Below are 13,722 nucleotides of genomic sequence, written 5' to 3'. Positions count from 1 at the left end.
CAGAGATCTGGGCACTTTGGATACTCTGTTTCTGACAATTGTCAGAGCTTGAAACCAAAGTAATGGCCTTCCAGCTTGCCTGAGTATACTTTCCTGAGAAAGCTTAATGGGATTCATGCTATACAGTCAGATTCATACAGTATTTTCACTTTCATGGCATCTTTGATAGAGGTCCAAATGAGTACATCCAATGACAAAGGAACAGATACATAAATACATCTCACTTTTGCTCCTCTGCCTTGCAGTACTTCAACTATTGCAGTCACCCATTATGTCAGTTCCCTACCTCCATCTTACTTTCTCAACCATCTTTTCCTTCGAATAGAGTGTGAGCACTGCAGTTGGAGTGATATTTTTAAAATGTGAATTTGACTGTGTCATCTCTCTGCTTAAGACTCTCCAGGATCATTCCACTCTCTGGAACTCCCTGGCCCCTGCTTCCCTCTCCACCTCCTGCTTGAGCCACTGTCCCAGTATGTTCTAGCCTCCAGTTATCCCAAGCTCTTCCCTGTCCTAGAGTCTTCATGTGAGCAGCCTCCCAGCCTAAGAAATTTCACCCCTGACTCATTCTGCATCTGTCTGCATTCAAACTGTGCCTCTGTGGACACGTCTTCCTTGAGGACTTTATCTACATAGGTCTCTGCTTTCATTCTTCATTGATGTACCCCAATTACTTTTTTCATAGCAACTGTCTCAGTTTTCCTAAATACTTACTTAGGAATAGTTGTATTGACTTATATATTTCATCTTCTCTCCACTCGAAGACTGTAAGTCTGTGTTTATTTCATCCCCCACTGTAGAACAAGTGTGTAACTGTGCCTGACATGTAGTAAGCACAATAGATGTTGGCTAAATGAATGAATGTATATCATCATAGAAAGAGGTAACAGCATTAAAGGGACACATTTGCCTCAGAAGAGTCCAAATTTAAGCTTTCTGCCCAGCAATTATATATACCCAATTAGCCCTCTTTATCTTTTTCTGCTCTGCCCTCTTGCCCCCTTAACAAATTTGGTATTTATAGGAACTCAGGGATTTTCAACATGGTAAGACCCAGGGAAACCCCAAATCAGTCCAGTGCTTGTTTCATGCCCAGATTTTTGACCCCTGCATATTTTAAGAAAAATCTAACTTTGATTAATTTACAGTTAGTGAAACTATTTCATCTAATTGCGTCATTTTTTTTTTTTTTTTGTAAATCAAAACCTTCTTTCACTGACACAGGAAGTCATATTTTGTCAAAACTAGATGAACATGAACCCAGAGAGACTTAAATTCTATTGTAACCTCAAAAACCACAAAAATGGAAGGAATTTGGGAATTCAAATGTGTCCCTGTGCCTTGTCTATAGGGTCTAACATTTTGTTCATCTTGTGAAGATTTGTGTTTCCAGTTTCACCCCTGCCACAGTTCTTGGTACAGGCACGTGATACAATGGGGAGATTCCCACTTTAGAAGGCAGTTTTCACAGTAACTGCCTTTAGCCTTTGAGTTTCTAATGTAACCTTTGAAAACAGCTGGTCCAAATTCCATCTTGTCCCAGACCCACACAGACCTCCTCTGCATTATGTTCAATTCAAGGACAAAGGAAGTTCAGGGAGGAACACTGAGCAAGATGTGATTTGGCCAAGTAATTACAGCCACTTTGCAAGCAGCCACCCGGAATGCAGATTTTATTAGCTTTTGTTTTACTTATTTTTAGAAAAGCCTTTTAAATGACTGACAGATCTATATACATTTATGCTTTTTTTTTTTTCAAAGCTGAGAAGGAAGGCTTAACCCTCCTGCATACTGTTTGACCCATGAAAATAAACCCTTGACCTTTATGAATGATACCTCCTCATGACCAATTAATCCCCATACACAAAGACCACTACAGTCCTTAATTCTCCCCAATAAAGTATAACCTTTAATTAAATAATTTACCTGACAACTTCTAACTTTGAATGAGAATTGTATACAAGCAATATAATGTAAGAGAAAAGAAATCTATCTCTAAATCTGGAGTCAGACAACCTTAAGTTTAGATCTTAGCTCTTTCAGCTGTAAATTATTGACCTCAGTTTTCTCATCTGAAAAGCAGAGCTAAGGAATAGAAAAGTACACTTCAGAGTTACTTTGAGGCTCAAATATTTTAAGGCAGGTAAAATACTTAGTAGAGTGCCTGGCACAGTCCCACATTTGAAAGCTATGAGAAAGAGGTCTTTCCATGCACTCCTAGTAGGAATACAAATTGGTATAACCACTTTGGGAAATGGTACAAAAATACTGAATTTTAAAGCTTGTGTATTTCAAGACCTAGCAAGTCCGCTTCTGTTTTTACTATTTATACCAGAGAAACACTTGCACCCAAGGAGACATGTACAAAATACTCAGAGCAATGTGTTTTGTAATAGTGAGAGACTGGAAACAGCCAAAGAGTTCTTTACTTTTAAGGAGGAGAGACTAATTCCTGTAAGAAATGCCCCTACATATTTGAACAGGTTAACAATTTGAGGTGGAGGTTTACGGGTAGCCTTCATTGTGGTGATTCAGTGACCCAGCTTTCTGTGACTCTGCTGTCCCTAGGACCTTGGAAACTTCTGCTAGATCCTTTGCATCTAGTTAGCACATGGAGGATGAGAAAGGATGTGGAAAATTTCATGAAGTGTCAACAGATTGGACCTGGGAGTGCCATATATCACTTCTCTCCACAGTCCATTGGCTAGAACACACTAATTTAGTCATAGTTAATCATGATGTAGTCTAGATGCAGGTTCAGAAATGTAGGGAACCAGGGCTTTGATGAACAACATCTCAGTTCTGACACAAATACAAGATTAAAATAATGAGATAGGTCTATGTTTACTAGCAAATGGGGCTTCCAGGACATATTCTGTGAAAAACTAAGCAAGCGGCATGTCATCGGGTGGTTTCCTGGGAAGCAGACTATGAGATGGAAGTTACTGTTCTGGAAGTTTATTAGGAAACTTCTTCGCATCAGCATCTAAGGAAGCAGGATTGGGCGAAGACAGAAGTTGAGCTATGATGTGGACTCCACAGCAGCCTCAGCCACCCCACAGGCAGCTCTGAGGCTAGGAAGATCTTTCTGAGTTGCCCCAGTCTGTGCCAATATGGCAAGACATTTGTAGTCTTACAATGAGCTTGCATGGGAACTAGTACCTTGGTACCAAATGGAACTGGATCAGACACTGACCATTGCCTGTCTCGGCAGGGGTGAGCCTGAGGGTGAGGGGGCTGTTGCAGCAGAGGTGGTTCAAGAAGGGGCTGAGAGATGCAGACAGTCTGCTGAAAGTGCTCCCTGATGAGGCAATGAGTCCTTCATTGAAGGGGGATTTGGGCAATGCATAACAGTGTCACCCCACATAGCTAAACTATATAGGTAGGCTATTATTACTGTAAAAACAAAAAACATGCTTATTTTCTCTGACTAAATTCATAGAAAAAACTTGGATGAAAAGCTGGACATTTTGTATAATAATAAGTACATATCAGAGAGATGTGGCTCCTTTTGAGTAAGGAGGCAGGTCTGAGAGATTGAGGGTAAATGTCAAAAGAAACTTCAACTGTATCTGTAACTTTTAATATTATTGAACAAATAAAATGAATTGCTATTTTGCTTACCTATATGAATTTAATAAGACTATTATTTGAGGTGGGTTTATTGTACCAGTATGTATAAGAATATTAACCCAGACAATATTCTACATGTGGCAGGACCTTCCATTGCAGAAGCATCACATAAAAATAGCTTTTATTTATTCAAAGATTGATCGACTTTCCTTCTTTCTTCTTCTTCCCACAGCTTTTTGGCCAATTCACTGCTCACTAACATCTCCATCAAAGGGTGACTGTGTTGGGGCGCCGGGTGTGGGGAGGAGAGGAAGGAAACGAGAATCGGCAGTTTCCATTACTTGCTAGCAACTCTGGTAAATAGGTTTAGTAGGGGGAAATGTTGAAAATCAGTTATTCAGATTATCTGAGCCTGTCAACCATGCATGTTACACCCTCCTTCCATTAGCATAGACTCAGGAGAATTGGCCCTAATTGCATTTGCAGTGATAGTGACTGAAACAAGATTGTTTAATGATTATGTGTCTCCTTAAACTGATTTTTTTTCTTTCAAATGGCACATCCCAACAGAATACTTTGAGGAAAAAGGCATTTTCTATTTTATTCTCACCTATTAAGCATCTACAAATCTTTCAGGATAATGGATAGTCTAGATAGACCAAAGACAACTTCTTTGAATTTGAAAAAATATATATTTTATCTTTTATTTTGGTCTGGCAATAGAATAGTTTATTTGGGATATACAGGTAGCAATAAAAAACATAGTATGATCAATAAGAGACATTCAAATATTTGAACGTCACTCAATAATTGAGTAAATATCTGTTGAGTTTAGAGGATTTAAGAGCAGAGTTATAATACTGGCACTTAAAAAAAACTTCTAGGTTTCAACTGTAAAAACACTGAGTTTTAACCGAACAATTCCAGCCAATTCAATTTGAATTGTTTTTTTCCTGGAATTAAAATGCTGTGTTACAAAGAAGCTTGGACAAAATTCGAAAGACTAGCATTCTCATTCAGATCACCACTTTACTTAGTGATTTTGAGACAATTTCAGATTCTGACTCAGTTTGTTCAGTTATAGATGATTGTATGAGGAAAAAACCTACATTTAATGTTTTACACATATTTGTGTATTTATAACTTTTACCCCAACACTGATATTAACGAGCTATATTGTAGAAGGCTTTCATTGGTAACAAATGGAACTGGATCTTGCCCCAATCACATACTGGTTATTTGATGTTAGTGAAACTAAGTGGCCTCTCCAAGATTCTACTTCCTTATTTGTAGCATGAGGTCGCATATAATTCATGTATCACTGGATTGTTGTGAAGGTGAAAATGATAAAGTACACAGCATCATGCCTGAGACATAGCAATCCCGTAATAAAAGGGAGTTATCCTCAAATCTTAGCTATCCCACTAACAAGACACACTCTGTTTTTCTCCTTTTCTCAGGAAAAACACACATTGTAAAATAAGAATCCTTCAAAGACAACTTGAGGACGTCTGGGAATTCTGAAGGCTGAAAATTCCATGAGTTCATAGCAGTATTCACTAATTCCACTGATCTAAAGACAAAAAGGAGGGTCAACTGCATGCCCAAACTCATTTCTGATGATTTCTTCCATCCTACCTTTTCTGTCTCTCTGGGGGTGGTTATGCCTGTGAAAAACATTGAAGCTGTCAGGAACACAGTCGGCTTTCAAGACTGGAAGGTCAAAGTAGAGTCTTCTTTTCCTCAGACCAGAAGAGTTTCCAGATCTAAACAAAGACAGGACTGGGATATAGGAGGTTGTACACATAAACAGCACAAACACCTTGTGTAAGTGATACACCAAGAGAGACCAAAACGGGGCAGGAACACAATCGTAAAGCTACATGAGATAAGAAGCCAAGAGACCCTGTCTACAGGCTGATCTTTGTTGCAACCAGAGGCCAACTACACTCAAGAAAATTCTAAATGATGTAATTGGTCATGGGCACTTTCTCGTAAAAACGATCGATATTTTTTTCTTACAGGGATAAAGCTTGAAAGCATGGGATGTAGCTCCATTAGGAAATATGAAGTGAGCTGGTATATTCCAGGTAGGTTAGACTGAGATCATTACAAAATTGGGCTGATTTTACATGGAGAAGAACCTGATTCCTAAGGGTGTTGAAGGACAAGATGGGGACAGTTATTAAGGTGTCCAGGTGCTGTCCTTTGTAGCCTGTAGCCTATTAATACACAACTGAACACAGACCCAAGAAAAGGGGTTCTACTCATTGCTAGAATGTAAACTCTAAGAAGATAAGGATTTTGTCTCTTCATTTACTACTGTATTCCCAGCTCCTAGAAGAGTGTCCAGCACTTAGTATCTGTTGGTAAGTGACTGTTGAATTAATCAACCAGTGGTGAGACTTTGGAAAGCAGCTAGTCCATCTGTAAGACTGTTTTCTCATCTGTGAGATGAGTCGGTTAGATTAGATGTTTTCTAAGCTTATTCTAGTTTTAAAAATTGTCTGTTTCTATCAGAAATGATAAATGAAAATGTCCATTCCTTTTTCATCTCCATCACCCATCTCACATCTTCTTTCAGTGCCTATGTGGTCTGAGTACAACCAACCAGGTGTAGGAAAGTACTAACTGATATGAGATGACTTCAGTAGTCCAGGGACTCTCCCTCCCCCCACCCCGTAAAGAGTCATTTGCTTAGTTTAATGTATATTATAAAAACAGAATTAGTTTCTCAATTCCATTTATAGTCATATTATAGTTTATTATTCACATAAATTTAAGGTACAAGGAAGTCAACTTAAAGAAAATATTTTAAGTAAATTACAATGCAAGTTCTACACAGATGTAGCACAAACCACAATGGTAGGACACAAACAATTGCTATTTGAGAAATAGGCCTTTTCATCAGTACTCATGGCATGTATCTTAAAGCCCGACTTTCACTAGTACTCTCAAAGGGACTAAGTCACAATTCAAGTGACCATACCATTTAGCTGAGGGCCCTTTATTCCTGTTTATGGTAAAATAATTGCCTTACTTGAACTTTTAAAAAATATACTTTTTCTGCTTCTGACCATAATGGGCTAACTGCCATTAAAGAGACCATCTATCAGGAACAATTAGAAAACTGGATGGAATATACGAAGTCACTGTTTTTGGACAATAGGCAGCACAAAACTATGATCCCTGAGAAAAAGGAAGGAAATGAGGTGATGCCTACAATTGCCCTGATTTTTTGCCTAGAGATACTGTCCGAACTGCTACTCTGGAAAGGAAAACCCAGGTGAAACATGGGGCCTCACCGAGTAGAGGAGACAGGGATCAACATTGAGAAAGCTGAAATGACTGGAATTTGTAGGGCAGAGTATGGGGAAGGAAGGAGCTATGTAGTGAAAGAGCTCAAGAAATACGCACAAAGGGCGGGTGCAGTGGCTCACATCTGTAATCCCAGCACTTTGGGAGGCCGAAGTGGGCAGATCACAAATCAGGAGCTCGAGACCAGCCTGACCAACATGGTGAAACCCTTTTTCCATTAACAATACAAAAATTAGCTGGGCATGGTGGTGCATGCCTATAATCCTAGCTACTCAGGAGGCTGAGGCAGGAGAATCGCTTGAACCCAGGAGGCGGAGGTTGCAGTGAGCCAAGACTGTTCCACTACACTCCAACCTGAGAGAGTGAAACTCCATCTCAAAAATAAATAAATAAATAAATTAGCCAGGCATGGTGGCAGGCGCCTATAATCCCAGCTACTCGGAGGCTGAGGCACAAGAATCGCTTGAACCCAGGAGGCAGAAGTCACAGTGAGCAAAGATCGTACCACTGCATTTCCAGCCTGAGCGACAAAGTGAGACTCTGTCTCAAAAATAAAAATAAAAACAAAATATGCACAAGGATGTTCTTGAGTTTTTGGCTGATTATGAAACTATATAGTGTAAGACACCACAAGTGAAAGAACAGCTACTTGGAAAGACAATTATTGACGAACTATAAACTGAAAAACTACCAGAGCTCCTCCTGAACTGAAATGTATTCAAGTTCCAGCCAAAGTCGAGACACACCATTGAATTTATGTGTCATTTAGTAGAGACCCCAAAATATTCATGCCTCAGTAGTAATGCAAAATTGTCCCTACAATAAAACCTAGAGTAGCTCCCCCTTATCCACAGTCTAACTTCCTGCAGCTTCAGTCACCCACAGTCAACTTCAGTCCAAAAATTTTCAATGGAAAATCTCAGAAATAAGCAATTCATAAATTTTAAATTGTACACTGTTCTGAGTAGCATAATGAAATTTCAAGCCATCCCACTCTGTCCCACCCAGAACATGAATCATCCCTCTGTCCAGTATATGCTACCCTCCCATTGGTCACTTAGCTTATCAGAATGACTGAGGCAGTATTGCAGTGCTTATACACAAGTAACCCTTTTTTTGTTTAATAACAACCCCCACATGCAAGAATAGCAATGCTAGAAATTTGGATAAGCCAAAGAGAAGCCACAAAGTACTTCCTTTAAATAAAAAATGTGAAAGTTCTTAAGGAAAAAAAAAGTCATATGCTGAGGTGGCTGAGATCTACAGTAAGAACACATATTCTATCCGTGGAATTTTGAAGAAGGAAAAAGATATTTGCTAGTTTTGCTGTCCCACCTCAAACTGCAAAAGTTACCACCACGGTTCATGCAAAGTGCTTAGTTAAGATGGAAAAGAGTTACATTTGTGGGTGCAAGACATGAACAGAGAGGCATTCCAATCAATAGTAATCAGGTGTGGGGAAGTACTGTCCTCAGTTTCAGGCATCCATAGGGGGTCTTGGAAAGTATTCCCCACAGATAAGGGGGCGGGGGGGCTACTGTACTCCATACTCGTTCTAATAAAACTTTTTAGAAATCTCAAAAAGATTAAGCTAATCTACATGAAATTTAAATGCTTACTAGAACAAAGCACAGTGCTCTTTAAAGGAGCAAAACTAAATCCATACAATACTGTAACACAATGTTCAGCAACATCCAATAAAAAAATTACTAGACACACAAGAAATTAAGAGAAAATCTCCTTTCCATAACCGGGAGAAAAATGCATCAACAGAAAGAGACCCAGAAGTGAGAGAGATGATGAAATTAGTGGACAAGGACCTTAAAACAGCTATCAGCAGTTCCAAGTATGTGTATAAAAACATAAATGCAATGAGAGAAATGGGTACTGTAAAAAAGAACCTAGTGAAACTTCTAAAGCAGAAAAATATAATATCTGAAGTGAAAAAATTCACGAGATAGTTGCAGTAACCGTTTGATATTGTAGAAGATAAAGGTCAGTAAGCTTGAATAGAACAGAGAGGAAAGTGTAGTCTTTTCAACCATTAGTGCTGTAACAATCAGACTGTATTGAAAAAGACTAACTTTTGTTCCTACCCCTTACCACAGGCAAAAAGTAAACTAGACACAGATCGTGGAACTAAATGTAAAACCTAAAATAATAAAATTTTATGACCTAGCCATAATGGATTTCTTAGACCATAAAAGTACTAACCAAAAAAGACCAAATTGATAAGGCTTCCTCAAAAGCAAAAACTTTTGCTACTGACAAACCATCATTAAAAAATAAGATGTCAAGTCAAAGATTGAAAGAAAATATTCACAATACACATCATAGAGTTGTATCTGGACTATAAGAATAATTTTTATAACTCAATAAAAAGACAACCAAATTTTTAAGAGGAGCAAAAGATTTGAGATTTGAACATATACTTCACAGAAGAATATAAGGGTCAGTAAACACTGAAAGATACTCAACATCATAGTCACCATAGAAACACAATTTTAAACCACAATGAGATACCACTACACACCCACTAAAATAGCTAAAATGAAAAAGACAGATATTAACAAGATTTGGAGAGGATTTAGGAGTACTGGAAATGTCATACATGGGTAGGGAGAGTGTAAAATGGTATAAACATCTTAGAACACAATTTGGTAGTTTCTTATAAAGTTACAGATATGCTTATCATATAACTAATCAACCCCCTTTCTAGGTATTAGTCCAAGAAAAATAAAAACATATGTCTGCTACACAGACTGCTTGTCTACTTATGTATGAACACTTGTTGAACACAATATGAATGAATCTCAAAAATATTTTGCTGGGAAGTGCCTAATCCCCAAAAAGTACACATCACATGACTCAATTTGCTTGAAGATCTAAAACAGGTAAGTCTAGTCTTTATTGATAGAAAGTATAATGGCAGTTGGGGTTAGAGTGGGAGGTTGCCTGGGCAGAAACAGAAGATATTATTTTAGTGAATTGGGAATTTTATGTGTCTTGATTTTTGTGATCATTACACATATGTATGCACATATCAAAACTTAAACTGGACACTTAAAATAGGTACACTGATTTTTTCCCATGTAAATTATACTTCAATAAGGTCAATAATGTGTGCATATTTATACTCTCCTAGGGAAAAGACACTACAGGCTTCCCACCCACACATCTTTCATGTCACGCATCTTTTCAATTTTTCTTTTCAGATTTGTGTTGTGCTGTCTTTCCTTTCCTACTCCTAGTTTCAGCCCCACCACCACCACCATGCTTCATGACCAGCTCAGACAAACATAATTAGTTACAGTTGTCATGATAGTGAATAACTTCAGTGGTACAAAACGAAAACTGCACAGACTGTTCCCAATTAGGTGGCAAACCTGTGAAAAGTTTGTAGCATATGAATTGAGATCTATGAATCTATAATCTTCTAGCTCGCATTAATGCCATGATGCTCCATTAATTTTTGCTTACACAGATCTCTAACAACTCTATTTTTTTCTTCTGAATAAAAACTGAGAATGTTATTCCAGGTCTATGCATCCGAATGTTATGGGTGCATGGGTGAAGGAAGGCAGAAAGAAACTTGGAATAAGATTCAACAGCTGTAGTCATGCTTTCATTATTTGAAAGCCTTTTTGGACCAAAGATAATACACTGTGGGTTTTGTTGCCAAAAACGTCAGATTTTTGGTTTCAGCTCATGATCCAGAAGCTGAAAGTGTGTCAACTTGGTAATAGTATCCAAGAATAATTCAGTTCTATAGTCTTTGTAGAATGATGGGCAAAATGAATGTCAGCAACATTAAGCAGCCAGAAACTGAAGGTATGTTGTGAACTAGCAGCAAGGAATAAGAGAATCTTAACAGATGTAATTTATAGCATTACTGTTGATGAAGTTAGTAACCTTTAGCAAGGAGACAGAGAATCAATAGCAGCCTGACATTTTACAGCTGCAGAAATTTATGTGGGAACTGACCAGGAAGTAAGGTGCAAGAGGAGTTGGCAGAATATTTAAACCAGATGAAAAAATTTCAGGTTAATTATAAAGTGTCCAAAATGTGGAATTAGAATGATTTCTTCAATTTTCTACAAAAATGGACCAAAGTTTATGAAAAGCATCCCGAATGTAAAGAATTATACATTCATAAATGCACAGAAAGAACATTTGGGTGTTTAAACTGTGGCACTGAAAGTGCAGAATGAGAAGATACTTTTCAGAAATTCAGTGCACGCACTTACACTTATCAGTGCACCCTCTCTTTCTCTGCTTAGATTTTATGGTATTATTGAGATGCTTATAATACAGCCTACTCAATTGGACAATGGTATATTGTTATATATAGTTAATCAACAGACTAGGTAAGTGATAAGGCCTCAGAGAAGAAGAATATTAGAGCTCAACTCCAGCACAATGAGTCGTTAACACCCTTGGGAATGTATAGCTGTTAAACAAAACAAGGAGACCATATTGCCCTGTGAATTCAATGGGATCTAATGGGAATTTCAGAGTAATTGTATTTTAAGATGTGTAGGAAGCCTAATCATTTAAAGTGCTTTTTCTATTCCGAAGCAATTCATCCCACCACATCTTTTCATTTAGTACTGATCAGTTTGCTTAAAAGATTAGGAGGTGAAAGGCTGCACTCCAAGAAGAGTGATCCTTCTTAACATTTTGCATTTAAAACTCCTTTCACAGCCTCCTACAAATCTGTATTAGCTCTCCTGTCACAATTTAATGTATATCTTTTGGCTTCAGAAAATTTGGGGGTGTTTAGGATGTTTATGTTTTACACTAGTAAAACCTATCTAAAAACAAGCAAAGGGCTCACCAAAAATAGAAGGTACCATCAAAGTGACAAAACAATCAGGTAATTGTGGGCAACTTAGATGCTCAAGTCAGCAGGAGACAGGTTTATATCCTCAAACCTTGCATACTGCTGTTCAAAATATTCATTTAAAAAGTGATAGTAAATAAATCTAACTTTTTATAACTTTCTGCTGTTATTCCCTCAAGAGTGTATCAACTTGAAGTCAGTGATTAATTTTGGTCTAAATGCAATTGGACCTGCCTGTAAAAGTAACAGTAGTATTTCACAGAAGTCTTTCTCACTTTTCACTGTCATATTCAGAAACTGCAAATAGAACATTGTATTAAAACTAAATGAAACTAAAAATGACTTTTATGAAAGAGGATGACATTTTTAGCAGTGACTTTTTTGACTTGGGAAGACTAGGAGTTTGAATACTGTGCTGTGCACGCTAGCTCTTTCCATGACACCAACTCTTGTTAACTGCCTACATTTGTCTCAATAATAATAGCAACCACAACTACAACTAACATTTATTTGTTGTTGTCAATGTTGACATGGATATGGAGAAAAAGTCACACATATACATTGCTGGTGGGAATGTAAATTAGTTCAACCTCTATGGAAAACAGTATGGAGATTTCTCAAAGAACTAAAAATAGAACTACCATTTGATGCAGCAATCCCACTGCTGAGTATCTACCCAAAGGTAAATAAATTATATCAAAAAGACACCTGTACTGGTATGTTCATCACAGCATTATTCATAATAGCAAACAACCTATGTGCTCATCAATGGTTGACTAAAGAAAATAGGGTGTATGTGTATGTATGTGTGTATATATGTGTGTGTATATATATATACACACACACATCCTATTTTATATTTTATATATATACATATATATATAGAGAGAGAGAGAAAGGAGGGGAGGGAGAGAGAGAGAGAGAGAATACTATTCAACCATAAAAAAGAATGAAATCATGCTCTTTGCAGCATCATAGATGGTGCTGGAGGCCATTATCCTAACTGAACTAACTCAGAAACAGAAAACCAAATACCACGTTCTCACTTATAAATAGGAGCTAAACAATGGGTATATATGGACATAAAGATGGAAATAATAAACACTGGAGACTCCAAAAGTGAGAAGAGTTAGGGGTGAGGGTTGAAAAATTACCTACCAGGTACAATATTCACTATTTGGGTAATGGATACACCAGAAGCCCAATCCCCAACAATATGCAATATACTCATGTAACAAAGAAGCACATGTACCCTCTGCATCCAAAATGTGAAAAAAAAAGGAAGAAAATCTACTGTTGTCTCTGTTCAAATCACTATTCTAAGTCCTTTACGTGTAACCCACTGAATTTTCTGAATAATCTTACTCATTGGTTATTTCTATTTTGCAATTGAAGAAACCAAAGCACAAAGAATAACTTGTCCAAGATCACAGAGTTTAGGAAGTAATGAAGCAGGGCTTTGAGTTTTGCATAAAGTGATACCCCATAGATGCAAAGGGAATACGATAGGAGTGGGTCCATGAAGTCCCACCCAGAGAATGCCCTTCTGCCAAAAAATTTCAGATTGAAACAGCAAAAACCTAAGCAACTGATAGGTAGGGTCAGTATTTTTCAATGTCCAACTATAGAACTGAAAAGATCTTTTCTATGGTTAGTCTACATGAATTTCTGTTAAAGAAGGAACAAAAGCCAAATGTAGGGCAGTGTACTGTTTGACAGAAAAGAAGGAAATTTCAGAATTGTTTTCTGGCAGTATCACTTATTGCTTACTGTTCTCCACCAAAAAGCAACTTTTAAAAATCACGAACAATGTAAGACTGTGGCTTGCTAAAGAAGATAGATTTTCTGGTCTATTATTCTGGAGTAGGGGCAGAGTGGATGTTTGCTTAGCAGGAAGAGAGCTCAGTAATTTACATGTGGCATGACATGGTAGATAAGGTTAGGAATTATGTCTCCTTTTTTTTTTTTTTTTTTTTTTTTTAACAGAT

At 37.5% G+C, this 13,722-nt stretch overlaps 1 protein-coding gene and 1 long non-coding RNA gene across 8 annotated transcripts in view; one reads left to right on the top strand and one right to left on the bottom strand.

Annotated features, from left to right (window-relative positions):
• LOC108584546 overlaps positions 1-5,238 on the top strand; it is a 323,594-nt gene extending 318,356 nt beyond the window's left edge. For 6 of the 7 annotated variants that reach the window (XR_004181940.1, XR_004181939.1, XR_004181938.1 and 3 more), the window contains one exon: positions 3,806-5,238. The gene's annotated coding sequence lies outside the window, so the exon portion shown is untranslated. The remainder of the gene's footprint in view (positions 1-3,805) is intronic. The other variant, XR_002519902.2, reaches the window with a different exon arrangement.
• On the bottom strand, positions 3,743-5,263 carry LOC108584549. Its single transcript, XR_001899750.1, has 2 exons — positions 5,212-5,263; positions 3,743-3,851 (listed from the first exon to the last, which is right to left on the bottom strand). It is a non-coding gene; the product is annotated as an uncharacterized LOC108584549 (long non-coding RNA).
• Between the last annotated feature and the right edge of the window lie 8,459 nt (positions 5,264-13,722).

The sequence above is a fragment of the Papio anubis genome, chromosome 2, assembly GCF_008728515.1.
Source record: "Papio anubis isolate 15944 chromosome 2, Panubis1.0, whole genome shotgun sequence".
NCBI lineage: Eukaryota > Metazoa > Chordata > Mammalia > Primates > Cercopithecidae > Papio > Papio anubis.
Note: the sequence above shows the minus strand (reverse complement) of the source record. Positions and strands in the feature narration are given on the sequence as shown.